The 27054-nt window shown below is 34.6% G+C and overlaps 1 protein-coding gene across 1 annotated transcript in view; it reads left to right on the top strand.

The window, feature by feature from the left end:
• LOC140144786 (uncharacterized) overlaps positions 1-27054 on the top strand; it is a 294427-nt gene that overhangs the window by 30968 nt on the left and 236405 nt on the right. The window lies entirely within an intron of this gene.

Here is a 27054-nt window from a genome sequence, read left to right as displayed (position 1 = left end):
CGTTGTGGCCGCTAATAATCCTGCAGGCGTCTTATTTTCGATCGTTCAACGTCCGACAAATGACCGGATTTGGGGTCAACGTCCGACAAATGTCCGGATTTGGGGGTCCGATTCCCTTTCGTCTCTCTATGCGTTGTGGCCGCTAATAATCCTGCAGGCGTTTTATATTCAATCGTCAAATGACCGGCGAATCCGGCGAATCTCCCCAGAAAAGTGGGGGAGGAGAGTGTGTTTGAGAGGGTTTTTGACCCCTTAGAGGCAGTGACGTAGCAAGCACTTCTTCAGAGGGAGAACAAAGTGGGGAAAGACAACTTTAAGGGGGTAAATTTTGACGAAAATGGTCAAATATTGGCTAATAAGTACAAAAGGGCTACAAATCTGATATATCAGGGCAACCAGCGTCCGGGGGCAATAGAGGTGAGAAACCTTTGGACAATGAAGGCCCAATTGAAGCCATTTGTCATTTTTTGGATCAATTTTAGCACTATTATTGGGTACTATTTAGTTTGAAACAGCCGCAAATTGGTGAAACGAAAGCCTAATTGAAGCCATTAAAAAGTTTTCACCATTATTGTATAATATAAACAATTATTTTAAAAATAACACGTGGATGTCCATAGCAGAAGCAAATAGGAAGACTTGTTTATTTTTTTAAATGAAGGTCAAATTGAAGCCATTTGCATGGGGACTGTAGGGCCTATTTACATTATTAGGCCTAGGCCTATTGTGTATAAATTTAGTTCTAAAAATGGAAAATTTGGAAAATTGTTTTTAGTGCATCATTTTTACACTATTATTGCCTTAAGCAAAAAACAAAGAAGGCCCGATTTGAATTTGCGAAATTTAAAATGTTACACTGATCCACTGACACTTAGATATGACTTCAGACTCGTAATTTCAGGTAAAGCATGCATGGATTGATATGTTAAAGTCAGGAATAGACCTATAAGTCCGTTATAAATACTGACTTTGGTGACAAAATATCACGGGCCCTGCATATGGACTGGCCGGCAGTAATTTTCACAGGCTTTTGGGCCAAGGAACCACATTTAAGCACTGTCTATCATAATCACAGGCCTATAGGCCTACTTAGGCTTACTAGTACTACTATCCTGGGCCTACTCAATAACGTATACAATTTAACCTTTTCCATGTTTTCTCTTCTTTTTTCTTTCTAGTCAATCACTAAAACTGGTAGGAATTTGATATTGCGTCCTCTACCCTTCAGAAAGTGCCCCTCCCTCAATACTGTACTACTTACATGCATAGGCCTACTACTAAATCACGTGCAATTTTACTTTTTCTCTTCTCTTCTCTCTTCAATTTTTCTCACTTTCTTTTTTTTTTTCTCTCCTTTCCCCCTTTTTTCTACTTGTCAGTCACTAAAGTACTGGGGGAAATATGATATTGCGTCACACACCCTTCAGAAAGTCCCCTCCCCCCATGATCGATGCACATGTTCGCCATAGGCCTACATCCGGCACAAGCGCCTGCGAAACCTTGCAAACACCCGCGGTATATAAACGAAAGAATAACGAACAAACCAAGGGTATATACAGAACAGTACGAACACACATCGGACAACTTCCGAACATGTGTATTCAGCACACTCCGTTTCAAGTTTTGTGCATGCACAAAACTTGAAACGTATTATCGACGGACTAAACAAACATCACCTAACACGAAACGCATTTGGCGGATAATAACAGGACATATGAAGAACATAAAACGAACATTGACGAACACTAACGGATTTGCTAAAATACCATCCGTTTCTTATACGGAATACCGATCCGGTGTAGTGTGACACTAAGTCGGTCTAGGTCAACGTACATCACCGAATGCAAAAATATGCTATTCGGTGGTGAAGGCCTCACAGGAACGTATTTGCAACGAACACGGGCCGAGTGCAACGAACAAAGAACGAACATGAACGAAAGGAGAGCGAACAAACTCCGGCAATATACAGCACCATACGAACACACATCGGATAAATACCGAAGATGTGTATTCGGTACACTCCGTTTCAAGTTTTGTGCATGCACAAACTTGCCGACGGACTTAACGAGCATCACCTAACACGAAACGCATTTGGCGGATGATAGCAGGACATAAAAAGAACATAAAACGATCATTGACGAACAACAACGGATTTACTAAAATGCCATCCGTTTCTTGTACGGAAGACCTATTCGGTGTAGTGTGACAGACCTATAACGTTCGCATAATGCAATCTTAAGTCGATAGTAAGTGGATTTCTACAACTGGTATGGAGATTTACGGTGCGCCTTTCATTAGCCGACCCAACTGAAGGTCGTTCTATCAATCGACTGGGAGTAAACTTGGGCGAAATTGTCCGAGTTTAGGAAGGTCGATGCCGTTCTATTATATTCCTAGTGGTAATACGTATGTAAATCGTAAACTATACTCTAATTCGCCGATTAAAAATTCTTAAAACAATTTTAAACTTTCTTAACTCTGCGTTGCTTAAAATAGGCTCCCTGCTAACATAAGTTTTCAAGCTTTAAACTTGGCCACTGTTTAGTTGCTTAAACCTTTTACTCAAAAAAGATTATAAGTTTTAAACCACAACTATTTTAACCCACACGGGTATAAACAGTAGCGCAAATTAAAAACTTATACACATGGATTTTAAAACTTTATACCGTAATAGTTTAAACAGTTTAGTATGGTTTAAATGCATTGCAGTATAATACTGGGGTCATTATGATGCGTTGTTATTTAAAGAAAAAATTTCGAGATCCATAGCCTCACCCCTACTTTTTTCAAAAACTGTTGAGTTTTTTTATACCACTGGAAAATAAATCTTTGGTTACATAGTGTTGTGTGCAAAACATTTCTTGCAGATTTATTCGCTTACCAAAAACATTGTCAAATTTGTATTTACGTTCTGTTAACAGAACAAATTACAGCACAATGGAACAATTATATACTGCACACAAAAGTATTCGTACACTTAAAAAAGCAACATCTCAAATGCACTAAACCTAAATTACCAAATAAAGTAGTTAGATACGGCACGATTTAGGGCAAGAAAAAAAACGGGGACACTTTTGGAGATATCATCATCATCATCACTTTATACATTTTGTCTAAAACAACATACTGTTTTAACGAAAATTTGTTTCTTAAAATGCATGTAAAAACTATATTTATTGTTCAATTTATCATACACACTCTACATCTCGCCCAAGAAGTTACCAAACTTTAAGACTATCACAATGCCATGAATTTTTGGCATCGTGACTACAAAATACTCTTTACTTGTCCACTCACAGTCTACTATACGTTCATCATATACATGCATATAATAGGCATAAACATCACGGTTTTCATCACGAAACAAAGTAACACATAAGGAATCATTTGTTTTTAAAGCGTGATGAAATAAAACATCACGATTTTCATCACGAAACAAAGTAATACATAAGAAATCAATTTTTCGAAAGTGATGAAATAAAACATCACGATTTTTATCACGGAACAAAGTAATACATAAGAAATCGTTTGTTTTAGAGCGTAATGAAATAAAACATCACGATTTTCATCACAAAACAAAGTAATATATAAGAAATCATTTCTTTTAGACCGTGATGAAATAAAACATCACGATTTTCATCACGAAACAAAGTAATACATAAGAAATCGTTTGTTTTAAGCGTGATGAAATAAAACATCACGATTTCAAAGTAATACATAAGATTAATTTTTCGATAGTGGTGAAATAAAACATCATGATTTTCATCATAAAACAAAGTAATACATAAGAAATCATTTTACTTTAGAGCGTGATGAAATGAAACAATGATTTTCTTCACGAAACAAAGTAATACATAAGAAATCATTAGTTTCAGAGCGTGATGAAATAAACATCACGATTTTCATCACGAAACAAAGCAATACCGTACATAAGAAATCATTTGTTTTAGAGCGTGATGAAATAAAACATCACGATTTTCATCACAAAACAAAGTATTGCATAAGAAATTATTTGCTTTAGAGCGTGATGAAATAAAACATCACAATTTTCATCACAAAACAAAGTAATACATAAGAAATCATTTGCTTTAACTTTTTACTTACTTTTTTACTTTTTCAGCCATTATCAATCCACTGCAGGATGAAGGCCTCAGCATGATGTCTCCATGTGTCTCTGTTTTGTGCTTGTTGGTACCAGTTCACTTCTCCCCAGTAGTTTTGCAGCTCGTCCCTCCATCGCTTCCGTTGGCGTCCTCTATTTCGTTTCCTCCCATAAGGTGTCCAATGTGTGAGTGTTGAACTCCAACGATTGTCTTGTCTGCGGCTGATATGGCCAGCCCAGGTCCATTTTCTGCTTTTGATGGTTTCCAAGATGTCTTGAACTTGGGTCTGCCTCCCTGATCCATTTGTTTGTTTTCCTGTCCTTGTAGGTGATGTTTAATATACTTCTCTCCATGTTGTGCTGGGCTGCTGCTAGTTTTCTTTCCATTTTTGATGTTAAGGTCCATGATTCTGCCCCATATGAAATAGCTGGGAGGATGCATTGGTTGTATACCTTTCGTTTAAGGCATATTGGAAGATTGCCTTTCATGATGGTGCTGTATCTTCCAAAAGCTTGCCACCCGGCTTTAATTCTCCTTCGAATTTCAGAGTCTTGGTTTTTGTCTCGAAGAGAGAAGCGTTGTCCAAGATATACATATTCCTTGACCTGCTCAATTTCCACCCCTTTTACTTTCACTGTCTTTGGGACTGTTTCTAATCCTTTCATGACCTTTGTTTTCTTCATATTCATTTTTAATCCGGTTACCCTGCTTGCCTCATCCAACTCTTGCAGCATTGTCTCAAGTTCATTTAAGTTGCTTGATATTGTGACAATGTCATCTGCAAAGCGTAAATGACTCATGTGCTCTCCGTTTATGTTGATTCCTTTCTTGCTCCAGTCGAGTGTTTTGAAAATTCCTTCTAGGGTGGCTGTAAAAAGCTTCGGTGAGATAGTGTCCCCCTGACGCACGCCCTTCTTTATCATAATTCTGTCACTGTCTTTGTGCATTTTGACTGTGTTGTAGCAATCTGAGTAGATGTCTTTGAAGATCTTCAGGTATGCATTGTTGATTCCTTGTTCTTTGAGTGCATTCAGGACTGAACTGGTTTCAACAGAATCAAATGCCTTCTCGTAATCTATAAAAGCTACGCAGAGCGGAATGTTATACTCCTGGCATTTCTCCTTTAGTTGGTTGATGGTGTGGATGTGATCCATGGTTGAAAAGCCTTTCCTGAAGCCTGCCTGTTCCCTTGGTTGATTTCCGTCTAGGATGATTTCAAGTCGGTTTGTTAGTAACCTTGTGTACAGCTTGTACAAGTTTGAGAGGAGACTGATGGGTCTATAGTTCTTTAAGTCTCGCTTGTCCCCTTTTGTGCAAAATGATCATAGTGGCTTCTTTCCACTGATGTGGCACTCTCCTTTTGCATACATGTTGTATACAGCTTTGCTAGTTCTTTGGTTATGATGTCCCTCCTTCTTTGATTGTGTCGATGAGCACATTGTCCGGTCCAGGAGACTTTCCTCTCTTCATTTGGTTTACAGCATGCTGTACCTCCCAATTTGTGACATTGGGTATTTCTTCTTGTGGTTCTCCTGGTTCATCTGTTTCTGTGTCACTGGCATATAGTTGTTCATAGAATTCTTCTATCCTTTTCAGAATTTCGTCTTGGTCTGTGATTTCTTGCCCATTGCTATCGAGGAGGCTTGTAATTTTCTGTTTCCCCTGCGCTAGTTTCTTATATGTTTTCTTCAGACTTTTGTTTTCCTCAATTGTGGATTTGATCATCTTGGTGTTGTAGCTCCGTATATCTTCCCGTAGCTTTTTTCTGATTGTCTTGCAGGTTTCTGTATATTCAACCCGCTGTATGTTTGTTCCCTCTGCTTTCATCGATCTTCTCTTCTCCATGAGTGTTCTGGTCGAATCTGATATCTTTGTTTCTCGAGTCTTTGGTTTCTTTCCTGCAATATCCATGGCCAGTTTTTGTGTTGTTTCCACTATCTGGTCATTCCATAATTCTAGAGTCCTCTCTTCTGGACATTCATCTGCCAAAAGTTGGAACTGGTTTTGCAGCTGCAGTTGGAATTCTATTCTCTTTTCCTGCAACTTCTCTAGGTTGATGCTGCTCTGCTTTGGTCTCAGTAATTTATGTCTCTCTAGTCTGGTGTTGATTTTTAACTTGCTCATTACCATCCTGTGGTCACTACCTACGTTCACTTTGTTGACTGTCTTTACGTCTTGAATGATGTGTGGACTGTCTGTGAGTATGAAGTCAATTTCATTCTTTGTGCTTCCATCTGGGCTTCTCCAGGTCCATTTCCTACTTGCTGGCTTTTTGAAAAAAGTGTTCATTATTTTCAGCTTGTTACTGATTGAGAATTCGATGAGTCGGTCACCCCTATCATTTCGTTCTCCACTCCCAAATTTACCAATTGTGCACTCTTCTCCATCCTCTCTTTTTCCAACTTTGGCATTAAAGTCACCCATTACTATTGTGAATTGAGCCTTGCTGTTCTTTAGTAGTTCAGTTATTTCCTCATAGAGTTTGTCCACCTCTTCATCATTGTGTGTTGAGGTTGGAGCGTAGACTTGAATAACTTTTATCTTGTATCTCTTGTTTATTTTTACTGTCAGCTGAGCTAGGCGTTCATTTATACCTTTGACCTCAGTTATATTTCCTGCGATGCTTTTGTGTATCAGGAAGCCGACCCCTGCTTCACTTTTGTCCTTGGTTCCAATGTGGTAGAAATGGTGGCCACTCTTTATCTCTGTGAAATCTTCTCCTCGTCTTCGGACTTCACCCAATCCGATGATGTCCCATTTTACCCCTTCTAGTTCTTCTTCCAACTCCACTAGTCTTTCTTCCTGCAACAGTGATCTCACATTATATGTTGCAATGGTCAAATTCCATTGGTGGCCTGTTCTTACCCAGGGATTCTTAGCACCCCCTACTCCTTGCTTTGACGAACCGCCACCTTGGTCCGGAGCAAATGAGCTGCTGGGGACTGGGGGCCTTTGCCTTCTTGTGTCTGTCATGCTGGTTAGTTGGGCCTACCCTTCCACACTGGCCCAATGTGGGTTGGAAGGGGGACTTTATATCAGAGCTCCAACTCCTAGACTGATGGCTTTACTGGGCTACGAAACCAGTCTCTCCGCCTATTTACCCATAGGTGGAGCTATTTGACCCATAGCTGGGGCTTGGTTGATGGGCGCCAGGGCGTGTCCACACACCGGTGGGCCTGCACGCCGCATCTCTGGGGCCCAATGCTGCTCCGAGATCCCTTACAGTTTCGCCTGGGTCCGTGGGGTACCCAGTTACCGTGTGTTGTCGCTGGGAGGCACTGTAAGAGTCTTGATGTAGGAGAGGCTATGTACTGGCAGGGGAAGGCTTACTCAATCTGCTTCCCTTTTCACCTTACGGCTAGCCAGCGGCAGAAGCTGAAAGCAGAAATTGCAAGCACTAAACTACATGCTAAACTAATCTACCTCGCTAAAGCACTAGACGCATCACAACATCCTGTGTCCAAAGGACACCAACACATTTGCTTTAAAGCGTGATGAAATAAAACATCACGATTTTCACCACAAAACAAAGTAATACATAAGAAATAATGATTTTCATCACAAAACAAAGTAATACATAAGAAATCATTTGTTTTAAAGCGTGATGTAATAAAACATAACGATTTTCATCACAAAACAAAGTAATACAAAAGAAATCATTTCTTTTAAAGCGTGATGAAATAAGAAATCATGATTTTCATCACAAAACAAAGTAATACATAAGAAATCATTTCTTTTAATGCGTGATGAAACAAAACATCACGATTTTCATCACAAAACAAAGTAATACATAAGAAATCGTTTGTTTTCGAGCGTGATGAAATAAAACATCACGATTTTCATCACGAAACAAAGTAAAACATAAGAAATCATTTGTTTTAGAGCGTGATGAAATAAAACATCACGATTTTCATCACGAAACAAAGTAACACATAAGAAATCATGATTTTCATCACAAAACAAAGTAATACATAAGAAATCATTTGTTTTAGAGCGTGATGAAATAAAACATCACGATTTTCATCACAAAACAAAATAGGCCTAATACAAAAGAAATCATTTCTTTTAAAGCGTGATGAAATAAAACATCAAAATTTTCATCACAAAACAAAGTAATACGTAAGAAATCATTTGCTTTAGAGCGTGATGAAATAAAACATCACAATTTTCATCACAAAACAAAGTAATACATAAGAAATCATTTGCTTTAAAGCGTGATGAAATAAAACATCACGATTTTCATCACGAAACAAAGTAATACATAAGAAATCATGATTTTCATCACAAAACAAAGTAATACATAAGAAATCATTTGTTTTAGAGCGTGATGAAACAAAACATCACGATTTTCATCACAAAACAAAATAGGCCTAATACAAAAGAAATCATTTCTTTTAAAGCGTGATGAAATAAAACATCACAATTTTCATCACAAAACAAAGTAATACATAAGAAATCATTTGCTTTAGAGCGTGATGAAATAAAACATCACAATTTTCATCACAAAACAAAGTAATACATAAGAAATCATTTCTTTTAAAGCGTGATGAAATAAACATCACGATTTTCATCACAAAACAAATTAATACAAAAGAAATCATTTCTTTTAAAGCGTGATGAAATAAAACATCACAATTTTCATCACGAAACAAAGTAATACAAAAGAAATAATGATTTTCATCACAAAACAACGTAATACATAAGAAATCATTCCTTTTAAAGCGTGATGAAATAAAACATCACGATTTTCATCAGAAAACAAAGTAGGCCTAATACAAAAGAAATCATTTCTTTTAAAGCGTGATGAAATAAAACATCACAATTTTCATCACAAAACAAAGTAATACATAAGAAATCATTTGCTTTTAGAGCGTGATGAAATAAAACATCACAATTTTCATCACAAAACAAAGTAATACATAAGAAATCATTTGCTTTAAAGCGTGGTGTAATAAAACATCACGATTTTCATCACAAAACAAAGTAATACAAAAGAAATCATTTCTTTTAAAGCGTGATGAAATAAAACATCACGATTTTCATCACAAAACAAAGTAATACATAAGAAATAATGATTTTCATCACAAAACAAAGTAATACATAAGAAATCATTTGTTTTAAAGCGTGATGTAATAAAACATCACGATTTTCATCACAAAACAAAGTAATACAAAAGAAATCATTTCTTTTAAAGCGTGATGAAATAAAACATCACGATTTTCATCACAAAACAAAGTAATACATAAGAAATCATTTCTTTTAATGCGTGATGAAACAAAACATCACGATTTTCATCACAAAACAAAGTAATACATAAGAAATCATGATTTTCATCACAAAACAAAGTAATACATAAGAAATCATTTCTTTTAATGCGTGATGAAACAAAACATCACGATTTTCATCACAAAACAAAGTAATACATAAGAAATCGTTTGTTTTAGAGCGTGATGAAATAAAACATCACGATTTTCATCACGAAACAAAGTAAAACATAAGAAATCATTTGTTTTAGAGCGTGATGAAATAAAACATCTCGATTTTCATCACGAAACAAAGTAGGCCTAATACAAAAGAAATCATTTCTTTTAAAGTGTGATGAAATAAAACATCAAAATTTTCATCACAAAACAAAGTAATACATAAGAAATCATTTCTTTTAAAGCGTGATGAAATAAAACATCGCGATTTTCATCACGAAACAAAGTAAAACATAAGAAATCATGATTTTCATCGCAAAACAAAGTAATACATAAGAAATCATTTGTTTTAGAGCGTGATGAAATAAAACATCTCGATTTTCATCACAAAACAAAGTAATACATAAGAAATCATGATTTTCATCACAAAACAAAGTAATACATAAGAAATCATTTGTTTTAGAGCGTGATGAAATAAAACATCACGATTTTCATAACAAAACAAAATAGGCCTAATACAAAAGAAATCATTTCTTTTAAAGCGTGATGAAATAAAACATCACTATTTTCATCACAAAACAAAGTAGTACAAAAGAAATCATTTCTTTTAAAGCGTGATGAAATAAAACATCGCAATTTTCATCACAAAACAAAGTAATACAAAAGAAATAATGATTTTCATCACAAAACAAAGTAATACATAAGGAATCATTTGTTTTAGAGCGTGATGAAATAAAACATCACAATTTTCATCACAAAACAAAGTAATACATAAGAAATCATTTGCTTTAGAGCGTGATGAAATAAAACATCACGATTTTCATCACGAAACAAAGTAATACATAAGAAATAATGATTTTCATCACAAAACAAAGTAATACAAAAGAAATAATTTCTTTTAAAGCGTGATGAAATAAAACATCACGATTTTCATCACAAAACAAAGTAGGCCTAATACAAAAGAAATCATTTCTTTTAAAGCGTGATGAAATAAAACATCACAATTTTCATCACAAAACAAAGTAATACATAAGAAATCATTTGTTTTAGAGCGTGATGAAATAAAACATCACAATTTTCATCACAAAACAAAGTAATACATAAGAAATCATTTGCTTTAAAGCGTGATGTAATAAAACATCACGATTTTCATCACAAAACAAAGTAATACAAAAGAAATCATTTCTTTTAAAGCGTGATGAAATAAAACATCACGATTTTCATCACAAAACAAAGTAATACATAAGAAATAATGATTTTCATCACAAAACAAAGTAATATATAAGAAATCATTTCTTTTAAAGCGTGATGAAATAAAACATCACGATTTTCATCACAAAACAAAGTAGGCCTAATACAAAAGAAATCATTTCTTTTAAAGCGTGATGAAATAAAACATCACAATTTTCATCACAAAACAAAGTAATACATAAGAAATCATTTGCTTTAGAGCGTGATGAAATAAAACATCACGATTTTCATCACGAAACAAAGTAATACATAAGAAATAATGATTTTCATCACAAAACAAAGTAATACAAAAGAAATCATTTCTTTTAAAGCGTGATGAAATAAAACATCACGATTTTCATCACAAAACAAAGTAATACATAAGAAATAATGATTTTCATCACAAAACAAAGTAATATATAAGAAATCATTTCTTTTAAAGCGTGATGAAATAAAACATCACGATTTTCATCACAAAACAAAGTAGGCCTAATACAAAAGAAATCATTTCTTTTAAAGCGTGATGAAATAAAACATCACAATTTTCATCACAAAACAAAGTAATACATAAGAAATCATTTGTTTTAGAGCGTGATGAAATAAAACATCACAATTTTCATCACAAAACAAAGTAATACATAAGAAATCATTTGCTTTAAAGCGTGATGTAATAAAACATCACGATTTTCATCACAAAACAAAGTAATACATAAGAAATCATTTGTTTTAAAGCGTGATGTAATAAAACATCACGATTTTCATCACAAAACAAAGTAATACATAAGAAATCTTTTTTTTTAAAGCGTGATGAAATAAAACATCACGATTTTCATCACAAAACAAAGTAATACATAAGAAATAATGATTTTCATCACAAAACAAAGTAATATATAAGAAATCATTTCTTTTAAAGCGTGATGAAATAAAACATCACGATTTTCATCACAAAACAAAGTAATACATAAGAAATAATGATTTTCATCACAAAACAAAGTAATATATAAGAAATCATTTGTTTTAAAGCGTGGTGTAATAAAACATCACGATTTTCATCACAAAACAAAGTAATACAAAAGAAATCATTTCTTTTAAAGCGTGATGAAATGAAACATCACGATTTTCATCACAAAACAAAGTAATACATAATAAATCATTTCTTTTAATGCGTGATGAAACAAAACATCACGATTTTCATCACAAAACAAAGTAATACATAAGAAATCATGATTTTCATCACAAAACAAAGTAATACATAAGAAATCATTTCTTTTAATGCGTGATGAAACAAAACATCACGATTTTCATCACAAACCAAAGTAATACATAAGAAATCATGATTTTCATCACAAAACAAAGTAATACATAAGAAATCATTTCTTTTAATGCGTGATGAAACAAAACATCACGATTTTCATCACAAAACAAAGTAATACATAAGAAATCGTTTGTTTTAGAGCGTGATGAAATAAAACATCACGATTTTCATCATGAAACAAAGTAAAACATAAGAAATCATTTGTTTTAGAGCGTGATGAAATAAAACATCACGATTTTCATCACGAAACAAAGTAATACATAAGAAATCATGATTTTCATCACAAAACAAAGTAATACATAAGAAATCATTTGTTTTAGAGCGTGATGAAATAAAACATCACGATTTTCATCACAAAACAAAATAGGCCTAATACAAAAGAAATCATTTCTTTTAAAGCGTGATGAAATAAAACATCACTATTTTCATCACAAAACAAAGTAATACAGAAGAAATCATTTCTTTTAAAGCGTGATGAAATAAAACATCGCAATTTTCATCACAAAACAAAGTAATACAAAAGAATTAATGATTTTCATCACAAAACAAAGTAATACATAAGAAATCATTTGTTTTAGAGCGTGATGAAATAAAACATCACAATTTTCATCACAAAACAAAGTAATACATAAGAAATAATGATTTTCATCACAAAACAAAGTAATACATAAGAAATCATTTGTTTTAGAGCGTGATGAAATAAAACATCACGATTTTAATCACAAAACAAAGTAATCCAAAAGAAATCATTTCTTTTAAAGCGTGATGAAATAAAACATCACGATTTTCATCACAAAACAAAGTAATACATAAGAAATAATGATTTTCATCACAAAACAAAGTAATACATAAGAAATCATTTGTTTTAAAGCGTGATGTAATAAAACATCACGATTTTCATCACAAAACAAAGTAATACAAAAGAAATCATTTCTTTTAAAGCGTGATGAAATAAAACATCACGATTTTCATCACAAAACAAAGTAATACATAAGAAATCATTTCTTTTAATGCGTGATGAAACAAAACATCACGATTTTCATCACAAAACAAAGTAATACATAAGAAATCATGATTTTCATCACAAAACAAAGTAATACATAAGAAATCATTTCTTTTAATGCGTGATGAAACAAAACATCACGATTTTCATCACAAAACAAAGTAATACATAAGAAATCGTTTGTTTTAGAGCGTGATGAAATAAAACATCACGATTTTCATCACGAAACAAAGTAAAACATAAGAAATCATTTGTTTTAGAGCGTGATGAAATAAAACATCTCGATTTTCATCACGAAACAAAGTAGGCCTAATACAAAAGAAATCATTTCTTTTAAAGTGTGATGAAATAAAACATCAAAATTTTCATCACAAAACAAAGTAATACATAAGAAATCATTTCTTTTAAAGCGTGATGAAATAAAACATCGCGATTTTCATCACGAAACAAAGTAAAACATAAGAAATCATGATTTTCATCGCAAAACAAAGTAATACATAAGAAATCATTTGTTTTAGAGCGTGATGAAATAAAACATCTCGATTTTCATCACAAAACAAAGTAATACATAAGAAATCATGATTTTCATCACAAAACAAAGTAATACATAAGAAATCATTTGTTTTAGAGCGTGATGAAATAAAACATCACGATTTTCATAACAAAACAAAATAGGCCTAATACAAAAGAAATCATTTCTTTTAAAGCGTGATGAAATAAAACATCACTATTTTCATCACAAAACAAAGTAGTACAAAAGAAATCATTTCTTTTAAAGCGTGATGAAATAAAACATCGCAATTTTCATCACAAAACAAAGTAATACAAAAGAAATAATGATTTTCATCACAAAACAAAGTAATACATAAGGAATCATTTGTTTTAGAGCGTGATGAAATAAAACATCACAATTTTCATCACAAAACAAAGTAATACATAAGAAATCATTTGCTTTAGAGCGTGATGAAATAAAACATCACGATTTTCATCACGAAACAAAGTAATACATAAGAAATAATGATTTTCATCACAAAACAAAGTAATACAAAAGAAATAATTTCTTTTAAAGCGTGATGAAATAAAACATCACGATTTTCATCACAAAACAAAGTAGGCCTAATACAAAAGAAATCATTTCTTTTAAAGCGTGATGAAATAAAACATCACAATTTTCATCACAAAACAAAGTAATACATAAGAAATCATTTGTTTTAGAGCGTGATGAAATAAAACATCACAATTTTCATCACAAAACAAAGTAATACATAAGAAATCATTTGCTTTAAAGCGTGATGTAATAAAACATCACGATTTTCATCACAAAACAAAGTAATACAAAAGAAATCATTTCTTTTAAAGCGTGATGAAATAAAACATCACGATTTTCATCACAAAACAAAGTAATACATAAGAAATAATGATTTTCATCACAAAACAAAGTAATATATAAGAAATCATTTCTTTTAAAGCGTGATGAAATAAAACATCACGATTTTCATCACAAAACAAAGTAGGCCTAATACAAAAGAAATCATTTCTTTTAAAGCGTGATGAAATAAAACATCACAATTTTCATCACAAAACAAAGTAATACATAAGAAATCATTTGCTTTAGAGCGTGATGAAATAAAACATCACGATTTTCATCACGAAACAAAGTAATACATAAGAAATAATGATTTTCATCACAAAACAAAGTAATACACAAGAAATCATTTTTTTAAAGCGTGATGAAATAAAACATCACGATTTTCATCACAAAACAAAGTAATACATAAGAAATAATGATTTTCATCACAAAACAAAGTAATATATAAGAAATCATTTTTAAAGCGTGATGAAATAAAACATCACGATTTTCATCACAAAACAAAGTAGGCCTAATACAAAAGAAATCATTTCTTTTAAAGCGTGATGAAATAAAACATCACAATTTTCATCACAAAACAAAGTAATACATAAGAAATCATTTGTTTTAGAGCGTGATGAAATAAAACATCACAATTTTCATCACAAAACAAAGTAATACATAAGAAATCATTTGCTTTAAAGCGTGATGTAATAAAACATCACGATTTTCATCACAAAACAAAGTAATACATAAGAAATCATTTGTTTTAAAGCGTGATGTAATAAAACATCACGATTTTCATCACAAAACAAAGTAATACAAAAGAAATCATTTCTTTTAAAGCGTGATGAAATAAAACATCACGATTTTCATCACAAAACAAAGTAATACATAAGAAATAATGATTTTCATCACAAAACAAAGTAATATATAAGAAATCATTTTTTTAAAGCGTGATGAAATAAAACATCACGATTTTCATCACAAAACAAAGTAATACATAAGAAATAATGATTTTCATCACAAAACAAAGTAATATATAAGAAATCATTTGTTTTAAAGCGTGGTGAAATAAAACATCACGATTTTCATCACAAAACAAAGTAATACAAAAGAAATCATTTCTTTTAAAGCGTGATGAAATGAAACATCACGATTTTCATCACAAAACAAAGTAATACATAATAAATCATTTCTTTTAATGCGTGATGAAACAAAACATCACGATTTTCATCACAAAACAAAGTAATACATAAGAAATCATGATTTTCATCACAAAACAAAGTAATACATAAGAAATCATTTCTTTTAATGCGTGATGAAACAAAACATCACGATTTTCATCACAAACCAAAGTAATACATAAGAAATCATGATTTTCATCACAAAACAAAGTAATACATAAGAAATCATTTCTTTTAATGCGTGATGAAACAAAACATCACGATTTTCATCACAAAACAAAGTAATACATAAGAAATCGTTTGTTTTAGAGCGTGATGAAATAAAACATCACGATTTTCATCATGAAACAAAGTAAAACATAAGAAATCATTTGTTTTAGAGCGTGATGAAATAAAACATCACGATTTTCATCACGAAACAAAGTAATACATAAGAAATCATGATTTTCATCACAAAACAAAGTAATACATAAGAAATCATTTGTTTTAGAGCGTGATGAAATAAAACATCACGATTTTCATCACAAAACAAAATAGGCCTAATACAAAAGAAATCATTTCTTTTAAAGCGTGATGAAATAAAACATCACTATTTTCATCACAAAACAAAGTAATACAGAAGAAATCATTTCTTTTTAAAGCGTGATGAAATAAAACATCGCAATTTTCATCACAAAACAAAGTAATACAAAAGAATTAATGATTTTCATCACAAAACAAAGTAATACATAAGAAATCATTTGTTTTAGAGCGTGATGAAATAAAACATCACAATTTTCATCACAAAACAAAGTAATACATAAGAAATAATGATTTTCATCACAAAACAAAGTAATACATAAGAAATCATTTGTTTTAGAGCGTGATGAAATAAAACATCACGATTTTAATCACAAAACAAAGTAATCCAAAAGAAATCATTTCTTTTAAAGCGTGATGAAATAAAACATCGCAATTTTCATCACAAAACAAAGTAATACATAAGAAATCATTTGCTTTAGAGCGTGATGAAATTAAACATCACGATTTTCATCACGAAACAAAGTAATACATAAGAAATAATGATTTTCATCTCAAAACAAAGTAATACATAAGAAATCATTTCTTTTAAAGCGTGATGAAATAAAACATCACGATTTTCATCACAAAAGAAAGTAATACATAAGAAATCATTTGTTTTAAAGCGTGATGAAATAAAACATCACGATTTTCATCACAAAACAAAGTAATACATAAGAAATCATTTCTTTTAAAGCGTGATGAAATAAAACATCACGATTTTCATCACAAAACAAAGTAATACAAAAGAAATCATTTCTTTTAAAGCGTGTTGAAATAATAATACATCAAACAGGTTACTGGTATGAATCGCAGGTGAAATTTCACATGGAGGCTTGGGAACTGGCTTGTTAGCAGGCTGGAAATGTGGTGGATTCTTGATTGCAGTTGTAGTTTCACAAGAGTTTGATGACAGGGAAGTTTCAGTTTGCGTCGTGGCATTCACATATCTTGGAGCAGGGGTAGGAACAGTTTGAGTTGCAGCACTCATGCATCTTGTAGCAGGGATAGGAGGAAGTTTGTGTTGTAGCATTAACACATCTTGTTGGAGGGGTTTGAGATTCTTGCATTTGACTCAATGTTGCAGGTGAGAATGGCGAGATATCCATAGGCCCAGTACTATCCAGACTGGTATTTAGTTCAAAACATGGCAAGGTTGAAGATCTTCGATGTGCAGGTGGAGTAGAAGTGATTGGCTGATCACATGGTATATCTTCTGCTGCGATTTTCTCCTGAATTTGCGAAAGAACATTGTCAACCCAGTGTTGGTGAAGTTTCCCTTGTACAGAAATCTTGTAAGTGCTGGCATAGCATGTGATTGTAACTTGTGATTGTTCACTATTGTCATCATTTGGCTGTAGGCATCTGTAGATATGTCCATATTTACTTCTATCATCAGGATGACCATACCTTGCATAAAGTTCATACATAAGTTGGTTATAAATATCTGGATTCGATTTCCAAACGTAGGTATCGGACGTACGTTGATCTATTCAAAACCACTCTCCTGTATCAAAGCGAGGTCACGTATTTAGCCAGTTTTGAAGATTTTCCACGTGCGAAATCAACGTAGATACATCTTTGAAAATGCACAAAATTAGTCCATTTTACTACAATATGTTAAAGACAACCAAGGATAATGAACATACGAAGGAAAGTCTAATTATTATTATGATCATTTTTGTTTGTAACAAATCATTATAATAACTAGAAGGCTATATATTTGTACACAAATACGGCTATACCCGCATGTTGGCGGTGTACACAAACTTACAGTCCTTATTTACTAAGGACTTAGGTTGCTGTTGTCAGTCTCTCTAATTCACAGTGAAGCTATGCAATTTGATGGATTGAAATTCACAATACGCAATTTGATTAGGGGAAAGCTATTCCAGAGGGAGTATGTAAATTTAATGGAACAGCCATTTCAGAGGGAGTATGTAAATTAAACGGAACAGCCTTTTTGGGACCATTTCAGAGGGAGTATGTAAATTAAATGGAACAGCCAATGGGTATGTAATTTAACTGAACAGCTTTAACGCTTCACGCTGGTATTTCCAATTATGATATAATACGATCTGTCTGTTTAGTCCTACGAGTGTGGGGTGGATGGGTGCGTGCGTGGGTGTTAGTAACAATATAATTCTCAGGTGCTATCTGTGTACAAATTGCTGAGGACTTAAAACATAGAAATTGTAAAAAGTCGCCCAATTGGGTGGAAAATGTGTAAAAATTGAAAGAAGTCACAAGCTTTAATTTAATGCAGGTTGCACTCTCGTAGCACTTAAAATAAAGGGGAGTTGTCTCTCAATAGATTGCTGTTGTCAGTCTCTCTTATTCACAGTGAGGCTATGCAATATGATTAGGGGAAAACTATTCCAGAGGGAGTATGTAAATTAAATGGAACAGCCATTTCAGAGGGAGTGTGTAAATTAAACGGAACAGTCTATTTTGGGACCATTTCAGAGGAGTATGTAAATTAAATAGAACAGCCAATGGGTATGTAATTTAACTGGAACAGCCTTAACGCTTCACGCTGGTATTTCCAATTATTATATTAATAATTATAATACGGATATGTCTGTTTAGTCCCTACGTGTGTAGGGTGGGGGTATGTGGGTGTTAATAACAATATAATTCTCAGGTGCTACTGTGTACAAATTCTGAGCCCGGAAGCTGCTTTATTTGATGAGAAACGGCCGGCCCTTTGTTTTAACATTTGGGGCCATGGGGCCCATAATATTTGACTTATGAGGCCCATGGACATATGTTGAAGTTTAATTCTCTAGTGCTATCAGTAGACTCAAGCTGGGCACTGTAGCTGCTTTATTTACTGAGTAACGGCCGGCCCTATGTTTTAGCGTTTGGGGCCCTGGGGCCCATATAATGTAATATATGGGGCTCACATGTACATATAACAATGTGATTTTCAGGTGCAATCTGTGTACTAACTCTGGGTCCTAAAGCTGCTTCATTTACAGAGTAACGACCGGCCCTATGTTTTAGCGTTTGGGGCCCAGGGGCCCATATTATGTGACATATGGGATACATATATAGATTTGACAATATAATACTGAAAACCTATCTGTGTACCAAATCTGAGGCCTGTAGCTACTTTATTTACTGAGAAACGGCCGGCCCTAAGTTTTAGCGTTTGGGGCCCTGGGGCCCATATTATATGACATATGGGAGTTATATATACATATGACAATATAATACTAAAGACGTATCAGTGTACCAAATCTGAACCCTGTAGCTACTTTATTTGCTGAGAAATGACCGGCCCTTTGTTTTAACATTTGGGCCCCTGGGGCCCCTAGCCTTGTACATCTGGGGCCAAATTTGGCAAAAGGCACATCTACAACTTAGGGTCCATACATATGCAACTTATGAGCCCAAGTGATCTTGTACTTTTAGAGCTAGGCTTGTCAATCTGTTTTACCATATTTTAACATTTGGGCCCCTGGGGCCCACAATATATAACATATGGGGCTCTTGTATATTTGTAAATAGAGAGTACCCCTAGGGCTATCAGTGTACCAACTCAAGGCCCTGAGGCTGTTTCATTTAATGAGAAATGGTGTGCTTTGTGTTTTCACATTTGGGCCCGTGGGGCCCGTGACCTTTGACCTTTGGGGTCAAGGTGGGCAAAAGGCACTTCTACGGGGTAGGGCCCATAAGTGTACCACATATGGACTTCAGGGCCTTTGTAGTTTTAGCGCTAGCCTTGACAGAATGATGTGTTTGATGGAGAAGGAGGAGGAGGAGAAGGAGAACTAGAAGGCTATATATTTGTACACAAATACGGCTATACCCGCATGTTATCGGTGTACCCAAACTTACAGTCCTTATTTGCTGAGGACTTAAAATAAAGAAATGGTAAAAAGTCGCCCAATTGGGCAGAAAATGTGTAAAAAGTGAAAGTCCAAGTCACAAGGTTTAATTGAATGTAGGTTGCACTGTCGTAGCACTTAAAATAAAGAAATTGTAAAAAGTCCCCTCCCAGGGGAGTCGTCTCTCTTACTCTCCATAGGTTGCTGTTGTCAGTATCTCTTACCTTACTCACAGTGAGGCTATGCAATATGATTAGGGGGAAACTATTCCAGAGGGAGTATGTAAATTAAATGGAACAGCCATTTCAGAGGGAGTATGTAAATTATACGGAACAGCCTTTTTTGGGGCCATTTCATAGGGAGTATGTAAATTAAATGGAACAGCCAATGGTTATGTAATTTAACGGGAACAGCTTTAACGCTTCACGCTGGTATTTTCAATTATTATATTATAATACGGATCTGTCAACAGCCAATGGGTATGTAATTTAACTGGAACAGCCTTAACGCTTCACGCTGGTATTTTCAATTATTATATTATAATACGGATCTGTCTGTTTAGTCCTATGTGTGTGTATGTGTGGGTGTTAGTAACAATATAATATTCTCAGGTGCTATCTGTGTACAAATTCTGAGCCCGGAAGCTGCTTTATTTGATGAGAAACGGCCGGCCTTTTGTTTTAACATTAGGGGCTCTGGGGCCCATAACATTTGACTTATGAGGCCCATGTACATATGTTGAAGTATAATTCTCTAGTTCTATCAGTAGACTGAAGCTGGGCATTGTAGCTGCTTTATTTACTGAGTAACAGCCGGCCCTATGTTTTAGCGTTTGGGGCCCTGGGGCCCATATTTTGTGACACATGGGGCTCATATATACATATAACAATACAATGCTGAAGACCTATTAGTGTACCAAATCTGAAGCCTGATGTAGCTACTTTATTTGCTGAGAAACGGCCGGCCCTTTGTTTCAACATTTGTTTTCTCTGTGGCCCCTACATTTGAACATGTAGGGCCAAAATGGGCAAAAGGCACATCTACAATTTAGGCCTCATACATGTGCCACATATGAGCCCTAGTGCCCTTGTAGCTTTAGATCTAGCCTTGTCAATCTGTTGCCCCTTATTTTTAACATCTGGGGCCCTGGGGCCCATAATATTTAACATATGGGGCTCATGAGGCCCATGTACATATGTTGAAGTATAATTCTCTAGTTCTATCAGTAGACTGAAGCTGGGCATTGTAGCTGCTTTATTTACTGAGTAACAGCCGGCCCTATGTTTTAGCGTTTGGGGCCCTGGGGCCCATATTTTGTGACACATGGGGCTCATATATACATATAACAATACAATGCTGAAGACCTATTAGTGTACCAAATCTGAAGCCTGATGTAGCTACTTTATTTGCTGAGAAACGGCCGGCCCTTTGTTTCAACATTTGGGCCTCTGTGGCCCCTACATTTGAACATGTAGGGCCAAAATGGGCAAAAGGCACATCTACAATTTAGGCCTCATACATGTGCCACATATGAGCCCTAGTGCCCTTGTAGCTTTAGATCTAGCCTTGTCAATCTGTTGCCCCTTATTTTTAACATCTGGGGCCCTGGGGCCCATAATATTTAAAATATGGGGCTCATGTATACTTGTATTTCTAGAGTACCCCTTGGGCTATCAGTGTACCAACTCAGGGCCTTGAGGCTGCTTCATCTGATGAGAGACGGCATGGTTTGTGTTTTTACATTTGGGCCCCTGGGGCCCGTGACCTTTGACCTCTGGGGCCGAGATGGGCAAAAGGCACATCTGCGGGATAGGGCCCATAAGTGTACCACATATGGGCCCTGGGGCCCTTGTAGTTTTAGCGCTAGCCTTGACAGAATGATGTGTTTGATGGAGGAGGAGAAAGAGGAGGAGGAGGAGGAGAAGAAGATGAAACCCAAGGATAAGAAGATACCCTGCATGCTCTGCATGCGGGTATAACTAGAAGGCTATATATTTGTACACAAATACGGCTATACCCGCATGTTATCGGTGTACCCAAACTTACAGTCCTTATTTGCTGAGGACTTAAAATAAAGAAATTGTAAAAAGTCGCCCAATTGGGCAGAAAATGTGTAAAAAGTGAAAGTCCAAGTCACAAGCTTTAATTGAATGCAGGTTGCACTGTCGCAGCACTTAAAATAAAGAAATGGTAAAAAGTCCCCTCACAGGGGAGTCGTCTCTCTTACTCCCCATAGGTTGCTGTTGTCAGTCTCTCTTACTCACAGTGAGGCTATGCAATATTATTAGGGGGAAACTATTCCAGAGGGAGTATGTAAATTAAATGGCACAGTCATTTCAGAGGGAGTATGTAAATTAAACGGAACAGCCTTTTTTGGGGCTATTTCAGAGGGAGTATGTAAATTAAATGGAACAGCCAATGGGTATGTTATTTAACTGGAACAGCCTTAACGCTTCACGCTGGTATTTCCAATTATGATATTATAATACGATCTGTCTGTTTAGTCCTATGTGTGTGGGGTGGATGGGTGTGTGGGTGTTAGTAACAATATAATTCTCAGGTGCTATCTGTGTACAAATTCTGAGCCCGGAAGCTGCTTTCTTTGATGAGAAACGGCCTGCCCTTTGTTTTAACATTTGGGGCCCTGGGGCCCATAATATTTGACTTATGAGGCCCATTTATATAATTATGTTGAAGTATAATTCTCTAGTGCTACCAGTAGACTCAAGCTGGCCACTGTAGCTACTTTATTTACTGAGTAACGGCCAGCCCTATGTTTTAGCGTTTGGGGCCCTGGGCCAATATTATGTGATATATGGGGCTCATATGTACATATGACAATGTATTTCTCAGGTGTAATCTGTGTACAAACTCTGAGCCATGAAGCTGCTTTATATGATGAGAAACGGCCGGCCCTTTGTTTTAACATTTGGGGCCCTGGGGCCCAATATATATATGACTTATGGGGCTCATGTACATATGTTGAAGTATGATTCTCAAGTGCTATCAGTAGACTCAAGCTGGGCATTGTAGCTGCTTTATTTACTGAGTAACAGCCGGCCCCATGTTTTAGCATTTGGGGCCCTGGAGCCCATATTATGTGACATATGGGGGTTATATATACATATGACAATATAATACTAAAGACCTATCTGTGTACCAAATCTGAACCCTGTAGCTACTTTATTTGCTGAGAAACGGCTGGCCCTTTGCTTTAACATTTGGGCCCCTGGGGCCCCCAGCCTTGTACATCTGGGGCCAAAATGGGCAAAAGGCACATCTACAACTTAAGGCCCATACATATGCCACATATGAGCCCTAGTGATCTTGTACTTTTAGAGCTAGGCTTGTCAATCTGTTGCACCATATTTTAACATTTGGGCCCCTGGGGCCCATGATATATAACATATGGGGCTCTTGTATATTTGTAAATATAGAGTACCCCTAGGGCTATCAGTGTACCAACTCAGGGCCCAGAGGCTGCTTCATTTGATGAGAAATGGCGTGCTTTGTATTTTCACATTTGGGCCCCTGGGGCCCGTGACCTTTGACCTCTGGGGCCAAGATGGGCAAAAGGCACTTCTACGGGGTAGGGCCCATAAGTGTTCCACATATGGGTCCTGGAGCCTTTGTAGTTTTAGCGCTAGCCTTGACAGAATGTTGTGTTTGATGGAGAAGGAGGAAAAGGAGGAGAACTAGAAGGCTATATATTTGTACACAAATACGGCTATACCCGCATGTACCCAAACTTACAGTACTTATTTGCTGGGGCCTTAACCCGGGAGGGGGTCACTCCCATTGTGGCCTGTACACCATCCGCGATAATCAACTTTTGAAAAGCACCCTAAACAAGGATATAATCCTTGGCTAAAACGATACCCTAAACAGGGATTTTATTCCTTGCATCAAATTTCATACCCTAAATTCATTTCCGCGTATTAGCCATTGCAATTTTGCTACCTTTTTCCCGATTGTTCATGTTTTTGACACCCTAAACACGATACGCGCGTATCGTGCCTACCAACGAAAAACTACCCTTTTTATGTGTTTTCATTATCGGGGATGGTGTACATGCCACAATGGGAGTGACCCCCTCCCCGCACCCCCGGGGGCCTTAAAATAAAGAAATTGTAAAAAGTCGCCCAATTGGGCGGAAAAATGTAAATATGAAAGTCCAAGTCACAAGTTTTAATTTAATGTAGGTTGCACTCTCGTAGCACTTAAAATAAAGAAATTGTAACAAGTCGGTCAACATGCTTTTCCCAGCACCTACCCACGTCCCAAATATTTTAGTAGTATAGATATGATTTTTATTTTATATAATTTTAAATAATTTTTATTTCTTAATATTTATGGCTAGAAGAGTGTTGTTTGTAACCATTTCCGAGCAATTTTGAACGAAAGTTACCTCATGAACGTTTTCACAAAAAGGGTGCTACATATGTACATGAACAAATATTTTTTGGATACTGTGTGTTTTTACCAGATAGAAACAACTGAAAAGAAAAGACTTCCAATTTGACAGATATAATTGGCAACATTTATTGATCATTCATACATTGATTCATTATTCTTAACAATTAAAAGAGAAATAAAACAATTTAAGATATAAAATATATAGTACAAATATTAAAATATTAAATGTAAACAATCGCCTATTTTGATCATTGAACGTGATTTCTTGATTTTGACTAACCAAAGATATTTTGAACTAGAAATATTATACATTTTATTTTGTATACAAACACACATTTTTATGACATTAAGCTATTGTTTTATTGCCTTATATGGTCTAATAATGTTATCAAATAGTGAAATAACATTTGGTATATTATCAGAAAGGCTAACAACTACTTATTCTTATAGTCTTCTAATCTAATTTTTTCTACTATGACCCATAAATAATATATACTTCTCATCTTCTCTGTTTATACATATCTTTTCTTCAATGTCAAACATATATTTATCATTTTTATACATATTATTGATATTGCACATACGACACCAAGAGTTTTTGTTTGGAGAGGGTGCTTTAGGGACTAATTTGTGTAATGCGCACAACAATTTGCAATTTTAATGCTACATGTAAATTAGATCAAAGTGGGATTAATTTTGGTCTAAAAGAAGCTAAAAAGGAAGATGCACATTAGGGTGGTTTTTATTTTTCAAAAGTTTGAAATACCATCCTGGATGAAAAAAATATTGAATATGATTTAGAGGTAGCTCAAGAGCCCTCTATGTGGTTGTGAATACCCCTAAAATACTGTGTATCGGCCATTTCGGGCATTTTTACAAGGGTCTATTTTCAAATTACAGTGTCTCTTGGTACTAAATCTTTGCAATTGCATTAACAATAAGTAGTTAAACACATAATATAGCACTAGGTGTCTTGTTATTACTTCCATTGTTTTATTTTGTTTGTGATTTTTTTCTTTTTTGTACTGTACATTAGACTCAAAAATTACAATTGTCTTTATATTAATAAATAAAATAAAATAAATGTCGGTGATTTAACGTGCGCTACACCTAAGTACCAGCACACTTCAACAATTATTCCGCTGCCATTAGGATATATCAGAATCATTTCCGCTTCCACAAGTCCGCAACTGATGCGCAGGTACTCTCAGCTGACTTAGATTGTGATTACCCCAGCAGCTCCCCATTTTACACCTGGGTGGAGTGAAGCAATTGGGAATTAAGCCGTCTTGCCCAAGGACGCAACACACTGGCCGCGGTGGGGGTTCGAACCCAAAACCTTTCGACTATGAAGCTCGCGCCCTAACCATTGGACCATCGTGCGGGTAATATCATCTCAGCTGACATTAATCAAATGTAAGTGAGCAACTTGCAACAAGATAATGAATGTGCCGGAAGATGTGGCTACAGATTCCAAATTCAGATGTAACAGCTGTCACATGAAACAGAAAATAAGCAACGCAGAAATATCCATAAATGGAAGTATCACTGTAGAGTTGCGACAAATAGGCCAAAGAGATATTCCTATTTATAGTGAGAAACGGGTTTTTTTTGGGGGGGGGGGGGAGGGTGCCTTATGACATAAGACTTCTCAACATTACATAACATATTTAGATGGTAAGGCTTTTTCCCATACATTGGCTAATTTTGTTAACAAGATGTAAATGACTATAGCCTAATGTCATGAAAGATTTCCTAACATTATATAACATAATCTAGATGGTGTAATTGCTTTTGCACACATTGGTTAAGTTTGTTTTTTAATTACATATAATGACTAGCCTAATAGTATAAAACTTTTCAAAAATAATTACATACCGTAATACAATGTAGATGGTACTTAAAGGTTGTTTTTCTACACATTGAATAATATTCTTTTAAATCAGATGTATATATGACTAGCCTATGGCATAAAAACTTCTTAAAATTATTACATAATGTACATAATATAGATAGTAAGGTTGTCTTGTCACACATTGGATAAAATTCTTAAAATTATTACATAATGTACATTAAATATAGATAGTAAGGTTGTCTTTTCACACATTGGATAACCTTCTTAATCAGTATATAAATTGCTAGCCTAATGGCATAAAATAGTTTCCAAGTTTACATATAAAATAATTTATATGGTAAGTATGTATTTAACATTACAACACATATTTGTGATGGGGATGGTGATGGTCTTTTACACATTGGATAACTTGTTAAGGTGACCAAAACAAAAATCTACGGGCCAATCAGGTAGGGTCGGTTGCTTGGGCTTTTTTGTTTGTTAGCTTTATTTACTTAATAAAGTAACTTGAAGGTATTTGATATAAAATATACACTATTATTAGTATTATAGTTTGGATGTTTGTATCATCAAAATTGATACAACCAGTAAACACCTAAAATTACAAAAATTTCTACTGAGTTTAAACATTACATCTCGTCCAATATTTTAAAACTCATAGTATTGGGCGTAAAGCATCAAATTTTATCATTATGTTTTGGATTCAATATTTTCACACACTTGGATCCACCAAAACATAATAATGGTTGCAATAGGATTTGAACTGTCATATGAGAGCAAATTTTA

This window comes from Amphiura filiformis, unplaced genomic scaffold (assembly GCF_039555335.1).
Source record: "Amphiura filiformis unplaced genomic scaffold, Afil_fr2py scaffold_81, whole genome shotgun sequence".
Classification (NCBI taxonomy): Eukaryota; Metazoa; Echinodermata; class Ophiuroidea; order Amphilepidida; family Amphiuridae; genus Amphiura; species Amphiura filiformis.
The sequence above is the reverse complement of the archived record's forward strand: the minus strand, read 5'-3'. Positions and strand labels throughout refer to the sequence as shown.